The sequence below is a fragment of the Littorina saxatilis genome, linkage group LG6 (assembly GCF_037325665.1).
Source record: "Littorina saxatilis isolate snail1 linkage group LG6, US_GU_Lsax_2.0, whole genome shotgun sequence".
Classification (NCBI taxonomy): Eukaryota; Metazoa; Mollusca; class Gastropoda; order Littorinimorpha; family Littorinidae; genus Littorina; species Littorina saxatilis.
This window is the reverse complement of record NC_090250.1, coordinates 22,657,674-22,666,104: the sequence shown is the minus strand read 5'-3', so window position 1 is coordinate 22,666,104 and position 8,431 is coordinate 22,657,674.

Below are 8,431 nucleotides of genomic sequence, written 5' to 3'. Positions count from 1 at the left end.
GTAGAGTTGTCCCTTTTTCGTGCGCGAGCGTGTGTGCGTGCGTGTGTGTGTGTGTGTGTGTGTGTGTGTGTGTGTGTGTGTGTGTGTGTGTGTGTGTGTGCCGGTGAAGGAGAGAGAGAGAGAGAGAGAGAGAGAGAGAGAGAGAGAGAGAGAGAGAGAGAGAGAGAGAATTGAATTGAATTGAATTGAATTGAATTGATTTGAATTGAACTTTATTTAACAAGGATTAAGATTTAAGGCTACGCCTTTTCTTACAATCTGTCCTTGGGACGCACATATACACATTGATAAAATTAAAACAAATTAAAAGTTAACCAACAAAAGGAGGTCGGAAAACTTCAGCACGTGATGATAAAGATGACGATGACGATGACGATGATGATGATGATGATGATGATGATGATGATGATGAAGATGAGGCATGAAGAGCATACATATGTGGTTATTCATGAAATCAAATGCATACTATGTAGGTAATTATGAGTACAAGCTGGTAGATATCAAACATGTAGCAATAGCACAACAAAAATATGTTGAGAATATACAATGCACAGCATATCTTTGACGTAATACTAAGTGTGGTAAATCAAAACGCGTTAAACTACTCAGACATTAAGTGTTTTTTAACACATTTTTTAACACTTTTTAATGACTTTAAGTGCTTAAAGGATGATGGAAGTGAGTTCCAAACTAATGTACCCGAAAAAGCAAGATTGGTCTTATAAAGGTCTATTCGTGGAATCTGTGGGATCAAGTTGACCGACCCATATCTGTCGGTAGCTTTATTAAATAATGATGTAATGTAAATCGGCGAGAGAGAGAGAGAGAGAGAGAGAGAGAGAGAGAGAGAGAGAGAGAGAGAGAGACACACACACACACACACACACACACACACACACACACACACACACACACACACACACACACATACACACACACACACAGAGTAGCTGTATACGAGTATATATATTAACAGCTATTGTGTTTTCAGCGTAGCAATAGGGTCCGATATTTAGACGAGACAAGTATAATGCCGACGAGTCGAAGACGAATCGCATTATACTTGTTCGAGTCTAAATATTGGACCCTATTGCTACGCTGAAAATACAATAGCGATTATATAGCTGTTCTGACCTTTATTTGTTGTTCCAAACTTACAAAATGACAGTTTTTGCGTCGATGCGTTGATCTCAGGTTTTGATAGCAGACGCCGTTTCTTATGCGCATTAGTTTTGCGCAGGCGCCACACTGACTTTGGAAAACACAACACAGCTGTTAAACAGCTTTTTATTAGTTCATTCGTATACAACAAAAAGAAGTTTCAGTTTTTTTCATTTTGAACAAGACTACTTATGAAGAAGACCAAAACAACGGAAAACTAGAAACAACTGAAGAACTAGGATGCAACAAGGGGAGGAAAAGAGACCAGCTAATCCGTACAAAGCGAGCAGACGGCAGCGACGTTTCCAGTTTGGGTGAATGGCATTTATACTTGTCTCGTCATGAAACGAAATTTTCAACCTCAGTTATAAACGACTACATGAATGTTAGTGCCATGGGTTGTACATCAATACTTCAGAGGGGAAGTGGGGTATTTAGTGTGGAGTTACGAGATAAGAAAAGCCGAATGCGAAAATTTGGGTCAGTCGGCAACTGTGAACTAAGCTCACAGGCACACAAAAACGGCAGTTCCGTTGTACTCCCCTGTTTGTACTACATCTTTCGACTTTGGGCATTTTGTGGTGTATAGGGACAGAAAATAATAGGTTTAGTCCTGTTTCATCGGGAAGTTAGCAGAAAAGGGTATGCTATCGACATTTGTAAAGCTGAAAAACATTCCCGAGAAGAATTTCAAGTTGTCAGTGTATGCTGTTGTCGATCAGCGAAACATCGTGTGGTACAGGTGGGTAAACCGGATCCATGCGTCTTTGTTATTGACAATATGCTTTTGGATATTGAGAAAAATGGCCGACTTCCGTAGCATTATGCTTTGATGATCGGAAGAGACCATCCAATCACAGCCCCCGAATTCCCCCACGTGTTCATCAGAATAGCTATATCTATATATATATACGACTTGTGTCTGTGTGTGTGTCTGTGTGTTCGCGATGCACGCCCAAGGTTCTCGATGGATCTGTTTCAAATTTGGTGGGCATATTCAGGTACACCCCGGACATAACCTGGTCGATGAGATATTTCAACACGTGCTCTCAGCGCGCAGCGCTGAACCGATTTTGGTTTTTCTCTGGATCCATTCCCAGTAACTCTTCCTTATCTTCTCCAGTGTTTTCAGCGTTTATCTCCCTTCCTTCGTGTGGCGTCAATCCATATTCCCGTTTCTATTTTTAGAAGGTCACTGTCGACAACGCTCAATCCATATTCCCGTTATACTATTTTTAGAAGGTCACTGTCCCGGCGAAGCCGGGTATTACTCTTCTCCGGTGTTTTGCGCGTTTATCTCCCTTCCTTCGTGCGGTGAGCCGGCAAAGCCGGCGTACACCCGGCAAAGCTGGGTCCCCGGCGCAGCCGGGTATTCGGCTCGACTTCTTCCCGGCGAAGCCGTACCCGGCGAAGCGGGTATTCATCTATATATATATATATATATATATATATATATATACGACTAGTGTCTGTCTGTCTGTCTGTCTGTTCGCGATGCACGGCCAAAGTTCTCGGTGGATCTTTTTCAAATTTGGACACCGTATTCAGTTATACCCCGGACACAACCTCATCGATGAGATATTTCAACACGTGCTCTCAGCGCGCAGCGCTGTGCGCGCTGAACCGATATTTTGTTGTTGTTTTTTTTTTTGTCGGGATCCACTACCAGTAACTCTTTCTTATCTTCTCCAGTGTTTTCAGCCGCGATTATCTCCCTTCCTCCGTGTGGCGTCAATCCATATTCCCGTTACTACGTTACTATTTTTAGAAGGTCACTGCACATTACTATTTGTGTACCCCATTTTCTACCAAGCGTAGGTTGCTCGGTCGCGACTGCGGTGGTTTAGAGGTCGCGATTTTGTGTTTTGATTCTTTTCATATTAATTTGTATTTTTTCTTATGGTTTCCTTTGTTTACATATGTTTCAGTCTTTTACCTTCACTTTACATTAAAGAATTTGTTAAAACTACCTGGGGCGTGATAAATGCAAGAATCCGCGAGCCAGGACAGTAAAAGAACTTCGTGGCCCACCAAGTTCACCAGTTATGAAGAGGGTCGGCAGTATATTTTTCACTGTGATCAAATAAAAGAGAAAGGCCAGTCACCACGCACATCCTCGGCTCGCATGCAATGTAGTTATATAGCAAAGGGAATGCCTGTAATTCACACAGAGCAATCACTTGGTCTTAAACGTGGGCAAGACAAAAACTTTCATACTGGGGGAGCGAGCCAGTCTGAAGAGTACTCGGGTCCAGCGTGAGCGTTTTTTTATGGTGTTTGAGGATTACTTGAAGTCTCAGTCAAGAACTCCCAATAGTTTTAGAGATACAGACCCTTTTGTGAGGCTCTGGATCGTCCACGACCCAGGAAGCACGGTGAATCTTGTACGCAACATTTGGCATCATTACCAGTGATGCTTCTGTAAGTACAGAAGAAACACCTGATGATTTGTGTGAAAAAATACATGCACCCTGCATGCGCGAAAATGTGTACTCACACATACGCATGCCGCGAACACACACGCACGCACGCACGCGCACACGCACGCACGTACGCACACACACACACACACACACACACACACAAATACACTAACGCGCATGTCGCCCGCACTCACACGCACTCTCACACACTCGAACACACACACGAACACACACACACACAAACACACACACAAACACACACACACACACACACACACACACACACACAAACACACACAAACACACACACACACACACACACACACAAACACACACACACACACACACACACACACATAAATAAGCGTGTTTGTTTGAAATAAGACTTTGTTTAAAAGCATCAACTGCTGAAAAAATAAAAGAACCACGCAGTACTGTACTGTACTAACTTTTTCCGAACACTGCTTGACAAAACAATCTTACCGTCTCGAACCTTGGGTCCTCCCCTGTCCGTTTTTTGGTATGTAACATTAACAGCCGTGCTTCTTCTTTCTGTCTTCTTCTTTTATCTGTTTTCTTCCTTCATTTAGATCTCCTGATGAAGACCCAAGGGTAGAAACTGTAGTGTTGTTTTGTCAAGCAGTGTCGACTACTTCGTTAAAACTTGAGTAAAGTAATTTTCAATATTTTTTCTTCTCTTTCTCGCGCGCACTTTTTGTCAAAAGCTGAGTAATAAACAAACAAACAAAAATCAAAGAGTGCATTTGTTTTGTTTATTTTAATTGGCATGTGCACACAAACCCTCACAAAAGAAGAAAACATGTATAAATTTAATATAACGGTTGCATTAATTTGTGTTGTTTGGAAACAGAAAATGCATCTGCTGTATCACAGTTTAACTTTAAGTTATTGCTCTCCCGCTTCGTTGCATTTATTTTATTTATCACAGGAATGCTTTTACCTGAGATTCAAAACACAATTGATTTACCTCAACATTGCAACCCATGCCACGAAGATACTGGAACATTCTTACTTTCTTAATTTTATGAAGTTGCAGCTATGAAAATGTATCATGATCAGATTTCTGCTGATCCCAAGCAATATTGGAAGCACAAGAATGACTAATGTATGTCATTGACAAAACGAGACATTTAACAACACTTCGACTAAGTGGATTTTGAAGTGGACAGACACACAAATAATGTTGAAAAAAGGAGAAAAACATCAGGCCTTAGCATAGTTAACCGGTGCTTCATCGTCATCGATACCTTTAAAAGGTGAGAGTAAATGATGTAAACGTGCCATCAATTCACCATTCTTGTTTTTATGATTCTTGATTTTGGAATGTTAGGCTCAAAACAAAACAAAAAAGTCTGTTTACGGTATCCCGACCGACCCTATTTTTTTGCGCGACCCTAGACTTTTTTTGGGCATTTGGGAACCAAGGACCCTCTAGATATTAAAAGTGGGGGTCCCGGGACCCTCTAGGACGGGCGTTCGTGGGAAGCCCGGGACATGTACCTCATATCATCGTCTTTTCGCTGCGTTAAAGTGATCATTGAAAATATAGATCACAGTGCACGTATTCAAAGACTTCTTGAAAACTGTTGCTTTCAGAAAGCCAAACCTTGCAATCAAAGCTTTTTTTTTATTGATGTGATATCCACCCAAGCACACACTTCGTGTAATAGAGACGCTTTTTCATGTTATCAGGACCGTAGCTTTTGTGTTATGCTTGCAAATCACGCTGCTGTTCTTTATTCGGCGTGTTTCCCAAACAAGGGAAAGGAGACCTCCATTATCTTGTCATGGTTCATTCCACCACTTTTGTCCTGCACGACTTTTTGAAAGAGAGCCGAATACAATGTACCTAATGGAATAAGAACGTTCCCTTTAAACTGTTAACGACTGTACTCGTTATCCAATAGCAACACACAGGGGCAGCTGGGAAAATATCAACAGTTGCAAACAGATGACTATGGGGTGGATTATAGAAGAAAGACAGTCACCTTAGAGTGGAAGACTTCTGGATAAACACATGTCATAAATCAAAAGACAGTGGGGCTTCCTATTAAAACCGTACTGGAATAAACACATGTCATACATCAAAATACAGTGGGGCTTCCTATTACAACCGTACTGGAATAAACACATGTCATACATCAAAATACAGTGGGGCTTCCTATTACAACCGTACTGGAATAAACACATGTCATACATCAAAATACAGTGGGGCTTCTTATTACAACCGTACTGGAATAAACACATGTCATACATCCAAATACAGTGGGGCTTCTTATTACAACCGTACTGGAATAAACACATGTCATACATCAAAATACAGTGGTACCTGCGATGAAAGGACGCCACTGAGACCAGCCAAAAGTGTTTCTCTATTGCAGGTAGTCTGTCATAACAGGTAACGTTTGGTAAAGATAAATGTCAAATTAATAAGAGAAGATGACTTTGCATGGAAGGTGGCCTCGCGTCGCAGGTACCGTTTCATACTAACTGGAAACGACACTTGGGATTTGAATGTTCAGACATTATGGCAAGCCGACAAATAACGCAATGATGCAAAACCTTATAACATCCAATGCCAACGGTATGGCTAATGGGCGAATTTCGGAAATAAATCTGTTGGGGTTTTATGAGTTGTGTAAGAGGCACTTTCCTTTGTTTTTCAACAGAAACACTGAAGCAAGCTACACGTGACACTGTAGGCTTGCCTCAGTGTTTCAATGGACACAAGGGAAATTCTTCCAAAACCCATACCAACTTGACAGAGGTATTTTTCATACATCGTCTATTGTATATGATTTGAAGATCACGCGTTCTTACGTTTCTGTTACTTTTGAGGTAACGCGTTACCGTTCTCACCTTAGATGTGAGTATAATCCCTTTTTTGTCAAAGAGGATAGACCTGCATTTCACATACATGTCGGTTTCTTGAGAAAAGTGATTATCGTTACGTGAAACGGCCTGGTCTATGCACAGACATATAATGTAAGTATGATACTCTCTGTTTTTCTGGACAAAGCTTCAAACAAATTAGAAGGAAAAACAGAATCTGGCAAGACATGGGTGACATAAAAACCAAACAAACAATAAAAGCCCTCTAGAATGCGTGAACAATTCTTATAAGTATAGCAACAAAAATCACTGTTGCTTCTGTGATGGTGTGAAGGAAATCACGAATAACATGGACAGGCACAGTTTATAGTGATAGCCTCCACGCTTTGAGAGCGCTAACCAGAGATAGTAGGGAGATTTAAAAGACAGCACGTTTCGTTTTGCAGCTCGTTTCGTTTGGTGAATGAGTCACCCCGCGAAACGGAACGTGAAACGAGACGGCATAGGCCGCAGACAAGATTTAGATGTATTCACGTTTCGTTTCGGAATGAAGGAAGGGCGATAAATCTTCAAGTGAAATTGTCACGTCTGTCCTCGATCAGAATGGAAAAAAAACCCCTAGGAGGTGGTCCAGAATCGGGCATACTTTGATTATTTTCAGTCCAAATAAATCACACAGACTTTGTTTATACAAAATCACATACGAAGCCAGAATAAAAATTCGATGCGATGACCTACTTCTGCTTCGCCATTTGCTTTCTCACCATGAAGTTGGATAAATGTACCAGGATCAGCACCCTTCAAAATATTTCAGTTCACAACAGTTGTCTACCTCCAATGAACACATTCTCAGCGCTGAAAGACTGTGAAAGGGTTGATGAATCTAGCAATGCATAAAATGGCCAACAGATAAAACTGTTAGTGTGCAAAAATACTCACAAAAGTTGACGAAATATTGTTCGTTTTTTGGGGGTGGAAAACGTGACTGCGTTTTGACGTTCCACGTTCCGTTTCAGTTGACCTTCACCTTTCCAGCGAGAGACCCCCGAAATGATGACGTTTACCACAACTTCAAAACGAAACGTCCCGACGTTTCGTTTTTTAAATCTCCCTAGTAGCGTGATGTAGAGAAGTGTATGGCACGTTCTGTGAATTCAACTCACTGGCCGAGAGAGTTGACTTTGTACATCGCAACGAAAGTATAGTTACACTTAACCACTGTCCAGCGACAGGGAGGGGTTAATAATAATAATAATAATAATAAATAACTTTTCTATAGCGCGAGTCCCATCAATTGGCTCCAGGCGCTTTACAAACGCGCATCGACCGGGAGAAAGGAAGCCCGAGTAGAGCACTTAACAGGTAAATGGAATAAGCATTTGAGTATCGTTAATGTTTATCGCATAAGTTGAATCGACTAACACTGTAACTTTAAACATAGCAGACAGGTATCTAAGACAAGATGTCCGCTATTTATGTTGTGCAGTGCGTCATATAACCGGTCAGACAGGAAGGTAGCGACCAGATGACGGCACCAAGGATCTGAGAAGTCGCCGTAATTATCTTACCTATTGGCTCGCCTAGCGGAGATTCGACGGGATTTATAGACGCTAGAGCACGGTTATTTTGTGTCCGTATAGTTGGACCCTAGAGGTCACTGGGCGATAGTTACTGCGTAGACCGAGGTCGCCAGTAAAAGGATTTAGTAGTAAATACATTTCCTAGTGTACGGCTATAGAAGCTGTGTGATTCTGTGTAGGACCAGAATTAAAATATGTCTACAAGAACTTGATTACTTAAGAGATACAGAATATTTAGTAGACAGAGTAGACGGTGATTTTTGACTATACAAGAGCCGTGAGTCGTTACACTTAAAATAGATATCGTGCGCCTATGAGGTCACGGACTGGTTGTATTTCTTTACCTGATTGAAGAGTAGAGAGTTTTGATAGCGCAATTGTACGAGATTGTCATCTCTAGTTGTTTTTTGCTAC